Genomic DNA, 17,230 nt, shown 5'->3' on the forward strand with positions numbered 1-17,230 from the left:
TCATGAAAAGTTGTGCTAGCTGGGCCCAAGACGAGATGGAGTGCGGTGCGCGAGTTTGTAACCATTCTCGGGCTGCGCCTTGTAAGGAGTGCTTGAACAGACGGAGTTGTAGTGCTTCGGGGGATACTCCGTTCATCTTGTGTGAATCACAGTTCTCGAGGAAGTTGACCAAGTGGAGATGTGGGTCTTCATGAGCCAATCCGCTGAATAAACCATTGTTTTGGAGCATCGTGAGGAGTCCCGCTCGAATTTCAAAATTGTTGGCTGCAATGGGGGGCTGCTGGATGCTTGATTGGAACCCATTGAGTGTCGGGACGGTGTACTCATGCAGTGCTCGTTGACGAGGTGGTGGATTAATTATCTGGCGTTGCTCTTGCTCGATAACGACTTCCCCTGCCGCATTCGGTAGGCGCCCTTGGTCATCTCTCCCACGATTATTCTCTTCTTCCATCGTTGCCGGAGTGTTTTGGGCTAACCATTGATGTCTCCTGGCTTGCCTAAACGTTCGCTCAATTTCGGGATCAAGAGGTAGCAAGTTCGTGTCGTGTCCTCTTCGCATAAAAAGTACCTAAAAAAAAATAATTAAATAATTAAATAAAAAAAAATGGCTAAAGTAAGAAAAACGGCTCAAATTTAATATTAGGATAAATAAATAATTTAGCCGTATTCCCCGGCAACGGCGCCAAAAACTTGTTGGGTTGCTAAATACCCACACGCAAGTGCACGTATCGAGACAAGCAGCACCTTCTTGTTTGTTCTCATTTGCCTTGGGTGCACTCGGTTATTTGCTCTTCTTTTTGTTTGGCTAGGAAATGTTTCTCTTTCTCTTCTTCGACTTAGAACCATTCTTAGCCGAGGAAAAGGGTGCCACAAACAAAACAGACTTCTCTTTTTTTTTTATGGTCGACTCATATGTCTTCAACATGTAGCAGTTCCAGAGAGGAGGATGATCAAACAAAACAATATTTGCTTTGGTTCAATGGTTGGTTCAGTGGGCACATTTGCGAAATGAAGAAGCAACATCGGAAAGCGCAGTAGAATACAACGAATTAACAGTTTGTTGAAGATTGGTACGACGTTTTGAACTAAAAGAATCGTTATTGCATCAATCAATTTAACACCCTTTTAAGTTATTATCTGAGGTGGTTTTACAATGCCCGTTTTGATGACAATACATAGAGTCCCACACACTTTGTTAGATCGCGTAGCACCTGAATCACTCCGTGTTTCCGTTGAAGATTGTCGATAAAAGGACGACAGCTGCAGTGCTCATTTTTGTCGATTATCTCAGTACTTTAACTTAGTTTGAAAATAAGAGTAGCTTTCCTTCCAAGTTTGTTTTAATTGCACTGCAAAACCCTAGTTCTTGAAGTGCAAAATAATTCAAATATTTCGTTCGATCCATTATGTATTTTCTACCTATTTTGTGAATTATAATTGAATTCATAACAACGGGAAGCCCTTGTGACCGCCACCGAAAGACACATCACTCGTCTCAGCCGCCACAATCTCCAGTCCAATCTGCATGTGCACGTGATCCAAATGGTTAGATTAACCCAATGAAGGTTTCTTCTACACTTTCTTGTTTGTCTGACTTTTTAGTCGCGCCCCCGTCCGACAAGGCTAAGCGAAAGTTGGTTGATGAGGATATTCGATCCTCTTCGCAATGGTTCGTTCAAGTTCCAAAACCCCATCATCTCAGTTTTGCGTTGGTCTGGCGGTGGTTGGTGGTGGGATGGCTAAGTCTCTGTACAGAGTCGGCTCTAAGGTTTCTGGGGCCTTAGGCAGATTAAAAATCGGGGCCCCTATGTTATAAATTTTTATTTACAATATTATTTTCTATAAACACACACACACACACACACACACACACACACACACACACACACATATATATATATATATATATATATATATATATATATATATATATATATATGGTTTTTTTTATTTAATTTTGGGGGCCTAGATTAAAATGGGGTCCTAAGTGATGGCATATCTGGTTTCCCCTCAGGACCGGCTCTGTCTCTATATATGTAAGTTTTGTGTGTGTTTTCCGCCGATTTAGTACTAATTTTGTTGGTTTGAGGGAGAAAATATGAACATGGTAACATTATATAAATTATATGTGTAAGAAGAATATCTCCAGATATCATATATGTCAAGTTGTGAAACACTTTTTAGGGTTTGGGGTGAAATAAAGTGTGGAGGAGAAAGAAAGACGATGGGCAATTCTATCTTTTTATGTCTAAAATGTTGTCACTGGTCGCCTAGGATATACGAACTTTTCAAAAACAAGAAGAGTCCAAGTGTTGGACACCCGACTGCGCGGGACTCGCCAGGACACGGCTTGGACATGGCGTTGGGCCGTATCCGAATTTACATAAAGTATTGGGGTGGGGTGTCGGGGCCGTTCTGCAAAAAGTTGGACATTTCGAGTCCAACTTGGACACGGCTGAGAGGTTTTACACGTTTTTTTAAAAACAAAATCTATAATTGTGTTTCTTCTATTTGGAATCTTTCACTCTTTTGTGTATTTATTTTTTCTTTTTCTAATTAACACGAGAAAGAACAAAAGACAAAAACATTAAAATCTTACATAAGATTTTCTATCGTTTCTTATCTGCCCTCCTCCATTGAACAAAAAACCAACCCTAATAAAATCAACTACGACGGCGACATCGAGTGGGTGCCTAGACGGTGACGGTAAATTACAATTGGCTGATTGCAGATTATTGTAATACAGATTCTCAATATACCGGTAGTAGTGTTAATTCCACATCGGCCACTAAAAAAACTAAGGATAACGATCTCCATCGTTTGTGGAAATATATGGTTAAACTTGGTAAACCGAGGAAGGTGCCGGTGGTAATTGTAGATGGTTGTGTAATTTCTGTAATGAAGAAAAAATAGGGAGTTACACTACAGTTAGGGCTCACCTATTCCAAATAAGTAATAAAGGGATTACTAGATGCAAAAAAAGTGAGTAGAGAAAGTATCACCGAAATGTGTCTTTGCCTATTGCTGGAACTACAACCATGAGTTCGTTGTCAGGTGGTACAAGTGAACAAAATGCTTTTAATGATTTGAAAAGGCAAAAAGCTGGCGATAATCATGTTGCTAAAGCTTTTTATGCTAATGTTAGGAATCAATTGGTTGCAGAGATTGCTAGAATATTTTATACTGCGGGTTTGCATTATAATTTTGGTAGGAATACTTATTATGTGAGTGTTTTTTTATTTGCTTGTAATCACTCGATACATGGTTACAAATTGGGAACCACATTGCTCAAACAAGAAAAGACGCATGTCTAGAGGTTGTTACAGCTAATCATGAGCACATGGTCAGAAAAGGGGGTTAGCATCGTGACCGATGTTTGGAGTGGCCCACAAAGAAGGCCGTTGGTTAATGTTATGGTTGTTTCTAACTGTGGGCCGATGTTTATCAAGGTTGTTGATTGTTTTGGTGAAGTAAAAGATACAAATTTCATCGCGAGTTTATTAAAAGAAGCTATCGATGTGGTGGGGCATCAAAATGTGGTCCAAATCATTACTGATAATGCGAGCAATTGTAAGGCGCCTGGTGAACTCATTGAAGGATGGTATTATCATATTGTTTGGACTCATTGTGTTGTTCACACTCTGAATCTAGCTTTGAAGAATATCTATTCAGCTGGAAATAAGGAATCCAATCAAGAGACATATAATTTGTGTAGTTGGGTTACCATTGTTCATGTGGATGTTGTGCAAGTCAAAAAGTTTATCATGAATCATTCGATGAGGTTGGCTATGTACAATCGATTTTTCCCTTTAAAGTTGCATTCAGTTGCCGACACTCATTTTGCGTCTATTGTTGTCATGCTTAAAATATTTAAGCTTATCAGACATGCTTTACAACTATTGGTGACGAGTAACCAATGGACAAAATACCGAGAAGATGATCAAAGCAAAGCAAAATTTGTCAGGGACACAATGTTGAGTGAACAGTGGTGGGAGAAAGTTTCATATATTTTAGCTTTCACTAGATCTATATATAAGATGATTAGAGTTTATGACACGGATAAGCCATGCCTTCATTTGGTTTATGAGATGTGGGATGCTATGATTGAAAAGGTGATGAAAGTTATTTATGACCAAGAGAAAAAATCGATGTATGGGCTTTCTGCTTTCTTTGATGTGATCCAGCAAATTCTAGTTGACCAATGGGCAAAAAGCAATACTCCTCTTCATTGTCTGGATCACTCTCTAAACTCAAAGTGAGTTTTTAATTAATTATTTTTGTTCCTTATGAGTTTATTCTACTTTTTTTTTAACTTGTTTTTTGTTTTTCTTTTTTTTTCCCCTTTATTGAAGGTATCACGGTGAAAAATGGCTTTTTGAGGGACAAGATGGATTGGCTTCTCATATAGATAGGGAAGTTTCATCCGAAAGAATCACATGTTTAAGAAGATTTTTTTCCAAATATAGAGGAGCGTACGAATGCAATTGATTAATTTGCAAATTTCTCCCTCAAGACTGGGCCATTTGGAGATCCAGATTCGATTGTGAGTAGAAATGATATTAGAGCCTAAGAAATGGTGGGCATGTTATGGTTCGGGTGCTCCTTTACTTCAAAAGTTGGCTTTCAAAGTGCTTAGACAACCTAATTCTTCATCTTGTTCCGAGAGGAGTTGGAGTACTTATTTCTCTGTTCATTCATTTAGAATGAATAAGTTAAATCCTAAACGTGCAGAGGAATTGGTCTTCTTTAATTCATACCAATCTTTGTCTTTTGTCTAGAAGTAACGATCAATACTATGATGAGAAGACAAAAATGTGGGATGTGAGTGGAGATGGTTTTGGCAATATGGAAGATGTAGGAGTTCTTGATACGAATTGGAGGGAGTAATTTTTGCCGAAGATGTGGAGACTGTGAATGTGATGAAAGATGCTAATTGAATTTTTTTTTTTTAATTAAGACTCGAATTAAGTATTGTTTTTTTTAAGCACTTGAATTAAGTATTTGAATGATGAAATTTGTAAACATTATCTTTTGGATTTTGGACTGTTCGTTGTTTGATTGTTTGTTGATTAGTTAATTACTCGTTTGTTTGTTTTTTTAATGTTAAATTGTTAATTGTTCAATGTATAAAAAGAATATACCTAGTGTTGCCGACATTTGCTGCTTTATTTCCTGTGGGAATATATATATATATATATATATAATTTGTAATTTCTAATTATACTCCTATATTTTTAATAGTTACGCTTATCCACCCCAGTGTCCGTATCCTAGTTTTCTAAAAATGCCGTATCGCGGTGTCTATATCCACGTATCGCGGTATCCGTGCTACATAGCTAGTCGCACAAACAGTGAATGTACCTGCCACTCGAACGAACGCGGGTCAGGGGTTTACGCCTTTGACTAAAACTCATAGGGCCCGCGGTTTTTGCTGGATTTTATTTTTCACATAAACATAAACATTGCATTAGGGGTAATTGCCGTTTGCTCGAAGTTAATTTCTGCATAAAGACCACAGCAACTAGACAAACAAAGGAAAGCTAGAAAAATATATATACCTGAAGCCAATATCTTTTTTATATTACTGAAAGTAAATAATAAAAATGTTCTTTTTATTATTTTACCTCAACTCACAAAACATGAATTACGAATTTCTTTCTAATCCAGTATTTCTTTTTTAATTACAATATGGAATAATGTAGATATCATAATGTGTATAAAATGTGCATCATTCAAAAATTACCGCAATATAATAAAAATAATAAAATATGAATAAAAAGAAAAACATGCATTAATAAAAGATACTGGCATGAAAAAACCAACATGCCTCCTCGTTCTCTACTGACTAAATAATTATGGTATGGTAAAATAAAACAAACCGGAATGGCCCATCACCTACTAAGACTATCTCGGACCGGTTTCACCATTTTTTCACAAAATCTCATTTTTTATGGTGAAGAAATGGGTTCATCTCCCACCGGTAGCACACTATTTTACCCTTCCACAATTTTTAGTGGAAAAATAGTGTTTTTGGTCTCCAATAGGTTTCACCAAAATTTAAACATATATAATTTAAAAATATTGATTAATAATATATATATATATATATTAAGAACTAAAAATATAACTCATTTTTACCATACGAAAGTATATAATTGGCTTGCTAGGCCCGATAAGGAGACATGAGACTGCTATATATGTTTGCTGGCGCATCTGTTTTGTCGTTACAATGGGTGTCTGCCGACAAAATTGTGAAACATATTGTGGGTGTAGTGTAGCTACATTTGGATTTATGTTGCTTAAATGTTTTTTTTTTATAATTTAACCCCATAGCAAATGTGAAATTTTACTGTAAAATTTATCTTAAAAGTAGTGGAAAATTAACTATAAATTTCGATGGTTCGTTATTCAGAGATGCAGATATATATAGTCAAGGTATGATCTTTCTTCTCTTCTCTTCTCTATGAAATAGAGGATGGAAATTGAAACGTAAATTTAATCATATGTTCGTTTTTTTCCTATTCATCATCTGTTTCGCGCTTTGTATTTATGGTGAAATTGAAATTATTTAGTTGTGCACAATTTTTTATCTAATTTTATTTCATACAGTGACTAACAATTGTTTTCATAAATTAACTTTTATTGAGAAGAAGGGAGAGCGAAAAAGAAAAAAATAGGGACATCACAGTAAAATTTATGGTGGTTGATGATGATAATTTTCTACCTGCAAGGGCTTTAGAATCTCTTTTGTTGGAGTACGTTGGTGTCTCTTTTGTTTGTGGACAAACGACTTTAAAATCTCTTTTTGTCTTGTTAATTGATTATGATTATTGTAATTTGTAATATTTGTTTATAATAGACATTTTAATTTATTATGGTAATGAAGGAAGGAACTCGCAACCTGCCATATAGGTGTACTAAGTAAATTTAGGGCTCGTTTGGTTATCTATATTGGATTAGATTGAATTACAGGAGATTGGATTAATTCCCTACTGGCTAATTAATTATTTAGTTAGTAGCATGTACGGTTTCTTAGATTAGATGTTCTATTAAATTTGTTAAAATTAGTTACTATATATGAATTGTCTATAAAACCACTTAGTTTACAATAATAAAACATAATTTTAAGAATAAAATTGTATTTTTTTCTTTTTAGTCACCCCCTATTAAATTAATCTCAGGGGGAGGGGTGCTACTAATTTAATGAAATAGTAGCATTTAATAGCGGGCTTTGAATTTAGTAGCGGGTTTGAAAAAATGTGAATCTTCTCGACCTATCGACCGTTGGCAAGGGGATTCGAACTTGAGTCAATTGACACAAGCTAACTTGCTTCAACCGCTAGGTCAAAAAGTAATTTCAAGGGTCCATTTGATATACACCCCTCACATGGAAAATATATAGGGATAGGTCCACCCCAAAAATCTTCCTTTGAGATACCCCTGGAGAGGCAAAAATACTATTGCGCCCTTATTTGCAATTTTCGCCCAACTCCATTCAACATTTTCACCAACTTTATTTATCATTTACAACATCTAGTATTTTTGTACTGCATATATCATAATTGTTAATTTAAAAAAAATTTATTCATGTATATATATATATATATATATATATATATATATATATATATATATATATATATATATATATATATATATATATATATATATATATATATATATATATATATAGGGAAATGTGGGATAACCCCCTAATTTTGAAAATATATATGAGGAGGCCCAATGTTTTTTTCTCTCTAAGGCAAAAACCCAAATTCTGAACTTAATTAGGTAGACCCCCTGAGTAACTTAAAATACCTACTTTACCCTTTTAATTTTTCAAACCCTGGTTTCTCTCCCACCCATCAGCCGGGGGAATACGATGCTACACCCGGTGATTTTCACCGGGTGGCTCTTTTCTTGACATGTGTCCTTTTTTATTTATTTTATAATTATATTTCTAAAACCCATTGGGCCATAACTGAACCCGTAGTGGGAATCTATTTAATTAGGGTCCCCATCAGCCGTTACATATCTCCCCCATCTCTCTTCTTCTCTCTCTAACTCTCTCTCTATCCACACTGTCATACAACCACCTCTGCTCATCTCCCGACTTGCGCCGCCCAGCAGCCGCCGCTCCCTCCACCGCCGTCCGCCGACTTTGCTTCATTCGTCGTCTCCTACCGCTATTGCTCCATCCGCCGTCGCCCGCCGCTACTGGTCTCTCTGTCGTCGCGCGCCGCTACTGCTCTCCTGCTGCCGCTGCTCCCGACGCTGAGAACAGAGCCGCTGCTCCCTCCACCGCCGCCTGCAGCCGCTGCTCCCCGCCGCATATATATATATATATATATATATATATATATATATATATATATATATATATATATATATATATATATATATATATATATATATATATATATATATATATATATATATATATATATATATATATATATATATATATATATATATATATATATATATATATATATATATGTGTGTGTGTGTGTGTGTGTGTGTGTGTGTGCACATATATATGTCACTCTGTTTTTCAGAAAACTAGTTTATCATGTATCATAGTTCTCTTTCGAAACCATTAACAGTCTTCTGATTTATTGTTTTTGTGATTTGTGAATAGATGCCTTTGTTTATGTTATTGTACATTCAAGATGCATAATGCAATTTTTCGTGTTTCTCCGTGTTTTGAATTGAAGAGTAATGTGTTCCGATTTTTCGTAATTGTTTTCGATTATTTTGGCGCCTGTTATTTTCATTTTAGGTTGCTATCTCGCCTGAGGTAACCTCGAGAAGGTATGCCGGATGATAATGGATGAGCTTGTCAAATCCTTTAACGCTTCACAATTGGGCAAGAGACAATTGGCTTACGATTGAAGGAATATTTGCTACACTGCAGGGCCATTGCCCTTTGTCTCTAAGGACTTTGCCGTCACGCTTGATGAAGATAGTGGATTCAGGTGAAAGTACTCTCACTTGAAATATATATATATATAATTCATACAGATTATATATATTTATACAATTCATACATATTCTATATATATATATATATATATATATATATATATATATATATATATATATATATATATATATATATACCAAAAAGAGTAAATATATACAAATCTGTTGTCGTTGCAGGGAATCCGTATTTCGACGATGATCTGTATTGCCGGAGAATAGGATCTGTATTCCGGCCGCAATCGATGAACATAATCAATATCAATATTCCGTCATATTCCGCCGCACAAGTCTCTAATCTGTATGAGGTAATTTGTTATAATTTTTTATTGTTTCATGAATTGATGTTGGACACTTGTATTAAGTTCGAACTATGTGAAAAAATTAGAATTGATGATTTATGCAATTGTTTAGGTATTGTTTTTGTGTAATCAAATGAATTGCTTGATGAATTGTTTTCCTTGAGTTTGGTGGTGGAGTAGAACGGTGGTGGGAGATTTTTTATTTTTTTTTTTGTATATATTTACTGCATTTATAAGATGAAAATTACCTAGTCATATATAGTCACATATAGTAACAAGAAGGAACATAACTACATGTGACTATAGTTGATTATATAGTCACATGTAGTCATATATAGTCACATGTTGTAACAAGAAGGAACACAACTACATGTTTCTATGGTTGACCATATGGGGTTATAGTTCACTAAAGTAATTGTGTCAAAAGAAATGATTTTCATTGTTTCAGTATTTTATAAAAATTCATGTAATGTAATTCGTTTGTTCTATTTTTGTTCTTCGTTTTCTTTAACTCGTATTTTTTTCTCACAGGTTTTGTTATTTGTATAACTTGCAGAGAATAATTTAGCATTTGATAAAGTTTTAATAATTTTCCGTTAATTTTAAACCATTTTCCGTTAATTGTATTTCAAATTTTTTTTTTTTAAACGGTGAAAAAGATATTGGATTTGGTTTTGAGGTGAATTATGTATGGAATACAACAGTGGAGGAGTTAATTTAAGATGGGGTACTTGGAACAAATTGCCTCATCTCTCTAAAATGGAATATATAGTAATATGTAGTAACGTGTGGATGTGATTGTGTATTTTCAATCCGTATTTTGTTGTTGAGTTGATTTATAACTTCAATTTTTAAGGTGAATTTGATTTTTTTGTCACAGGTCTTGGTGTTCGAACAACTTCTATGCAATAAGTTTTTGTCGAGAGGACATGGTGCAGTTCTTTTGCAATCGATAGATTGGAATTGTTGTCGTGTTGAAAAGTAGGATTTGAAGCTATAAATACAGACTACACTATATATGACTATACTCATATAGTCACATGTGGTCATATACATGCAGTCATATATAGTCAAATGTGGTCATATACATGTAGTAATATATAGTCACATGTGGTCATATACATGTAGTCATATATAGTCACAAGTGGTCATATACGTGTAGTCATATATAGTCACGAGTGGTCATATACATGTAGTCATATATAGTCACGTGTAGTAGCATATGGTAATATATAGTTATATATAAGCAATGTGATTTTTTGTATAGTGGTCATGATGATAGTGTATTTTCAATTTTTTATTTGGTACTAATTGAATTTATAATATCAAAATTCAAATTGTGATTTTAGTTGTTGGTGAAGATGAATTTTTTTTATATATGAATTAATGGTTTACATAATCGGTCGATCATAATTTTGGGATAAAAAAAACTGTACATGATTATATATAACTATACATGATTGAGGTATACATTAGACATGTGTAGTATACTATAGTCATGTGTACTCAATTTCAGTACAGTAAATTTATCAAAAAATTAAAAATAAAATTAAAAATTAAAAATTAAAAATTAAAAATTAAAAAAAAATTTAAAAAAAATAAAAAAATAAAAAATTTAAAAATTTAAAAATTAATAATTTAAAAATTTAAAAATAAAAAAAAATTATAAAATTAGAAATTAAATCAAAAAATACAAAAGAGGTATATATAAAAAATAATAATAAAATAAACATTTATATTTTTTTATTAAAAAACTCTATAAAAAGTGATAAATGCAGGTCCAAAAACTGCTGAATGGAGATCCTAAAACTGTTGAATGCAGTTTGTCATAATGCTGATTGCAGTTCAAAAATACTGAATACAGCTGGGCACAAATTGCACATAAGGGCACAATTGTACTTTTGCCTCTCCAGGGGGCTATCTCAAAGAGAGAATTTTAGGGGTGGACCTATCCCTATATATTTTCCATATGAGGGGTGTATATCAAATGGACCATATATATATATATTACTTTTTTTAATTATTATTATTTTATTTTTTTATTAAAAAAAATTATGTTTCGATTTTTTTAAACCTTTTTAATTTTTTTAATTTTTAATTTTTTTTTATTTTTTAATTTTTTAAATTTTTTTATGGGTAAATTACAACCACCCCATTGAGGTATGGTCAAATTACGAAAACCCCCCTCTTGTTTGGATAATTACAACCACCCCATCAACTCCTCAAATTTAGTGGAATCTTCGAAATCATATGGAATATTATCACTTTTGTACCCGTTTTATCCCATTCGAACTGTACATTTTAGAGAAAGATGATCATAATATGTGTTTTTCGGCTTGTATATATCAGATTGTGGTACATCAGAAACTGTTTTTTATATAAAACGAGTACAAACTAGAGCACATTCCACAAAATCTAGATGATAATGTTGAATTTTACACCATAAGGGTGGAGGTGTAACAAAAAACACATAGTTGATGGTAGATGTAATTATCCAAACAAGGGGTTTTTTTTTGTAAATTGACCATACATCAGTGGGTGTTTGTAATTTATCCTTTTTTTTATTAATTCAAATTTTGGTAAATTACTGAATTGAAAGTATACTACACATGAATACAATGTACTACAAGTTCAATAGTCATGTATAGTTATATGTAGTCATGTGTACTGTCTTTTTACCCTAAAATTCAACTACATCAACAAATAAAATTCACAATTTAGATCTTGATATTATAAATCAACTAACAAACAAAAAAATGAAAAAATAAAATCACATGTGTATATTCTTCAAACATGGACAAGTATTACGTACTGTACATTAAAAAACCTATAGCATACATATAATTGTATGTTACTACAGGTGACTGTAGTTATTTACAATTATCTATAGTTATATATAGTGACATAAAGTCTGGATTACGGTAGCATGAATCCAACTTTACAAGGCACTTCATCGCATCTTATTCTCTGCATGTCATAAAATTATAATAAAAGCAAAACCTGCGACAAAAAAATACGAGTTAAAAAGCAAAATGGAACATGCAAAGATTACATGAAAAATACAAAAAAAAATATGATTTTTTTTTTTACTGTACATTAAAAAACCTATAGCATACATATAACTGTATGTTACTACAGGTGACTGTAGTTAATTAGAATTATCTATAATTATATATAGTGACATAAAGTCTAGACTACTGTAGCATGAATCTGACTTTACAAGGCACTTCATCGCATCTTATTCTCTGCATGTCATAAAATTATAATAAAAGCAAAACCTGCGACAAAAAAATACGAGTTAAAAAGCAAAATGGAACATGCAAGCTAGATTACATGAAAAATACAAAAAAAAATGATTTTTTTTTTATTGATAAATTTACTGAACTGAAATCGACTACAAATGACTATAGTATACTACAAGTTATATAGTCATGTATAGTTATATGTAGCCATGACTATACATGACTACATATGACTGTATATGTTTAAATATATAATTGTATATTCACCGGACTAAAATCACCCATTTAAGTAACCACTACTGATTAAATTTCTATACAGACAAACAAAGCTCTCACACTTGAGGCATTTCGAATCATCTTCAAATAAATACAAAAAACAAATTACATATGATTTATAATAAAAAAAATCAAATTATTCCAAAGAAAATAATTTTAATATTAATTGTTCACAGATCTTCAAAAATATAGTAGATCTGGTTTTTTTTTTTTTTTTTAATAAATGCAGTAAATATATAAAAATCAAACACCACCGGTTCCAGATCTGAAATTCACCATTAGATAAGACTACACATCGTCGGATCACGATTTGAAATTTTCGAATTCAGTTGGTTTTCATAAAAAAAAAACAATAAAAAAAGGTGAAATAGTGATAAGAATTCCGATCTTAAAAAAATCAATCAAAATGGATGGGCATTAATAAACTAAAAAAATAACTTAAGAGGTAAAGTGGATGGTTTAATACAAAGTTCAAGGCGGTGGGGGGAGCAACGATGGCCGGCACAACGCCGTGGCTGAGCAGCAGTGCAAGGCGGTGGCGGAGCAGCGGAGCAAGGCAATGGCGGAGCAGCGGAGCAACGACGCAAGGGGGTGGCGGAGCAGCGGAACAGCCAGTGGCGGAGCAGCGGTGCAAAGCGGTGGCGGAGCAGTGGCGGTGGGAGGTGAGAGAGAAAAGAGAACGAGAGTTTTGAGAGAGAGAAGAGAAAACGACGGTGAGAGGAGGGAGAGAGAAGAGAAAACGGCTGGGAGGAGGGAGAGAGTAAAGAACGAGACTTGAGAGAGAGGGTTAGGGTTTTAAATTGTAACTAAAAGGGCAAAACGGTATTTCAATTTGTCTAGAAGGTTCTATCAAATTATGATTATAATTTGGATTTTTGACTAGGGAAGAAAAATTCATAGGACCTATCCCTATATATTTTCAAAACTAGGGGGTATCCCAGATTTCCCGTATAACGTTAGTTAAATAATTGGAGTTTATAACGTTAATTAAGTAATTTATATAAAGTACGATGTGTATACAGTGGTGTACGATCGTACAAAAAATCAATGGATGAGATTAAAATTGAAATTTTGTATGGACAAGATTAAATATCTTGCGGTTACCGGTATAAGATTCTACTGACGAAATAGTAGGAGCAAGTAACACATTCGGTTGGCAAGATTCATACGTCTTCAAAACTGCTATTAAAATCAAAATCCCTATTAAATGCTACTATTTCATTAAATCGGTATCATCCTTGCCCATAAGATTAATTTAATAGGGAGTGACTAAACAAATAAAAGACTATTTTATCCTTCAAACTACATGTTAATTTTATTAGTAGTTTTTATGCATAAGTCCCTGATCAACCATCTTTGTTCTTCTAGGTTCAGGGGTTTTTATGGTAGGTGGCGACGGCTATGGTGGCGACGACATGGGGCTATGCGGTGGGTGGCTGTGGTTATGGTTGTGATGTTATTGATAGCATATTTCGAATAATTAATTGCATCTGATTTTCTAATCTTTTAAGAGATTTTGCTTAGTTTGTATTCAAATGGCAAATCTAGGTTTTCTCAATATTGGTAGGTGACAACGGTCGCGGCGACTGTGAGCGTTAGCAGCTAGGGTTGACGACGGCTGGGAGTTGTTGGCGGCTAGGGTTTGGTAGTAAAACATAGTACACCATAGTCTGCTACAGTACACCGTAGTATACCATAGTCTACTACGGACAAATAAAAAATATGTAAATTGAAAAAAAAAAAAAAAAAAAATTATTTTTTTGGTAATGTTCAATATTATGTAGAATTAAAAAATAGAAGTTTTTATAGTAGATATAAATGCTAAAATGAATAATGAAAATAAAGGAAGATAAACAGATATTATGTAAAATAAACTTAAAAAATGTTAAATGCAAATATGAAATATTAAATGCATAATAAATAAAATGATAAATACAGTTTGGAATTTACTTAATGCATATTTCAAATTTGTGAGAGGAGTGACATTTTTTAAATGAATTTTATAAAGGAAGTGAAGCATATGTCTAGTTAAGCTTGTCATTTAGTTCTAATAAGTTTTGTCACTAGGGACCTATATACTATGGCCCCTTATTTCTATAAGACTATAAGTTTTATAATGGGTTTTTTTTTTTTCACAAGTCCCTAACCAACCATCTTTATTATTCTAGGTTTAGGGGTTATATCTCTTTCACCAATAAGCTCATCCCTTTAATATTTATTATAAATAAAAGAAAAATTCATATATCTGACAAAATTACCCCTAACCCTTTACAGCCAATTCTTAAGTGTAACCCCAATTTAATCAATTTTGAACACAAAAATCTAATTTTAACTTTTCTTTTTCAAAAAATATTTTTTTCCGCCGGTCTCCGGCGTTGACTTTTATATTTTTTTCTGGTCTGTTTTATCCGCCGCCGGATTCCGACGTTGACTGCCGGTCTCCGACATTGACTTTTTTTTTCTGGTCAGTTTTTTTCCGCCGCCGAATTCCGCGTTGACTTTTTTAGTGTTTTTCTTTTTTACACCCGTCGCTAAATGTTGACCGTAATTGTGCTGTCATTAACGGTAATTATACTGTCACTGACAGTAAATTAACGTCATTATATTGTCACTGACAGTACATTAACGTAATTGTACTGCCGTTGACAATACATTTATGTAATTGTACTGCCGTTGACAGTACAATTAGAGTCAATAAAAATATTTTTATTTTTTTGTTATTTTTCTAATTTTGTTTGATTTGTTGACAAATCAACGTACTTATATTATTGTCATTGACAATAAAATAACTGTGAACACAATAATATTACTGTCAACCACATCAATATTATTATTTTTTGATTTTTTTTTTGTTTGTGTTATTCACGGAGTAACGTAATAATATTACTGTCTATTATTGTAATATTACTGTAAACACAATAATATTATTGTGGTTGACTGTAATATTACTGTTGTTATAGTACTATTACTGTCAACCACATCAATATTATTATTTTTTTGGGTTTTTTTTTTGTTTTGTTTGAGTTATTCACGGAGTAACGTGATAATATTACTGTCTATTATTGTAATATTACTGTAAACACAATAATATTACTATGGTTGACGGGAATATTACTGTTGTTATAGTAATATTGCTGTCAACATATTATGTTTACTTTTGTTGAACGGTCAACATATTAATATTACTCTATTACACAATAATAATGAGTTTTGTTGTGTTAATATTATTGTACTAGATATTAATATAACAATATTATTGTGTTAAACTGTAGTATAGTTAATTTTACTGTGTTTAGTAGTAATGTAGTTAATATTATTGTCAATCAAAGGAATATTGATGTTTAAACGGGGGAAAAGCTGTTAAAGGGAAAAACAAATCGAAAAAGTCAACGCCGGAAACCAGTGGCGGAAAAATCAGGAAGAAAAAATAGAAGTCAATGCAGGAGATCGGCGGTGACGGACGAAATTGTGCATAAAAATGTGTTTTTGGTCAAAATTAAATAATTTGAGAAATTTGAGGTTAAATTGAAGTCAGATTAAATTAAAGGATAAAATTGGAGCATATTAAAGTATGATGGGCTATTTTAGTCTTTTACAAACTTCTAGACCATGTGTGGACTTTTTTATGAAAGGGTTTATTGTCTGGACCTCTTTATGAATATGTACCCATTGATGGGCTTATTTGTAAAGTGCTCTTTTATAATCACTAGCATTTCTCCCCGTGCGAGTGAAAAGTCATCTATAATTTGAAGACAAATCAAAGTTACAAAGATGTCATTAGTTGTTTCGTATAAACATAAAACTAATTTTTTTTGTAAGAAAAGAGAGAGAAAATAATTAAAAAAATATATGATATAAAAAGGAGAGAAAAGTTAGTGGTGGAAGGGAAAAAAAAAAAAGAAGAAAAAAGAAAAAGGAAATAATATAAAGAAACGTATTGCATAAAAAGGAATAAAATACAAATCAGTTTGTATGTGTGCTATAAAAGAGGAGAATAGAAAGGAAACAAAAAAATTAAAACTAACGTGCATTTCGAAATCCACAAAACACGGCAAAAATAAAAAATAATTGAAAAAGGAAGAAGAAACAAAAACAGGTTGTTTAAGATTGGCTATAAAAAAGGAGAAATTAAATGAAATTTTTTTTTAGAAAAACTATTTTTAGGGTTTCGGGACAAAACATTTCTTTTATATATAAACTATACACTGTAGCGTTGTGATATATGCGCTTATTGTTAAGTAATTTTCAATAATGTGTTGTGTCCCAATGTTAAGCCTTCTTGAATGGTTTAATGGGGTTACTTAATGATTTTTATAAATAAATGTATAATTGACTTTACAAATTCAACAATAAATAGATTTAAAATTTATAAAAGTACAAGGGATACATAAGACAATTCGCATAATATTTATTGTTTATGTTTTTAAA

General features: G+C 32.7%; 1 long non-coding RNA gene across 1 annotated transcript; it reads left to right on the forward strand.

Annotated features, from left to right (window-relative positions):
* Positions 1 to 9,159: 9,159 nt before the first annotated feature.
* Positions 9,160 to 10,632, forward strand: LOC148765004 (uncharacterized). The gene is made up of 2 exons (XR_016029773.1): positions 9,160 to 9,290; positions 10,165 to 10,632. It is a non-coding gene; the product is annotated as an uncharacterized LOC148765004 (long non-coding RNA).
* Positions 10,633 to 17,230: the final 6,598 nt, after the last annotated feature.

This window comes from Erythranthe guttata, chromosome 14, assembly GCF_056151865.1.
Source record: "Erythranthe guttata isolate IM_541 chromosome 14, IM_541, whole genome shotgun sequence".
Lineage (NCBI taxonomy): Eukaryota > Viridiplantae > Streptophyta > Magnoliopsida > Lamiales > Phrymaceae > Erythranthe > Erythranthe guttata.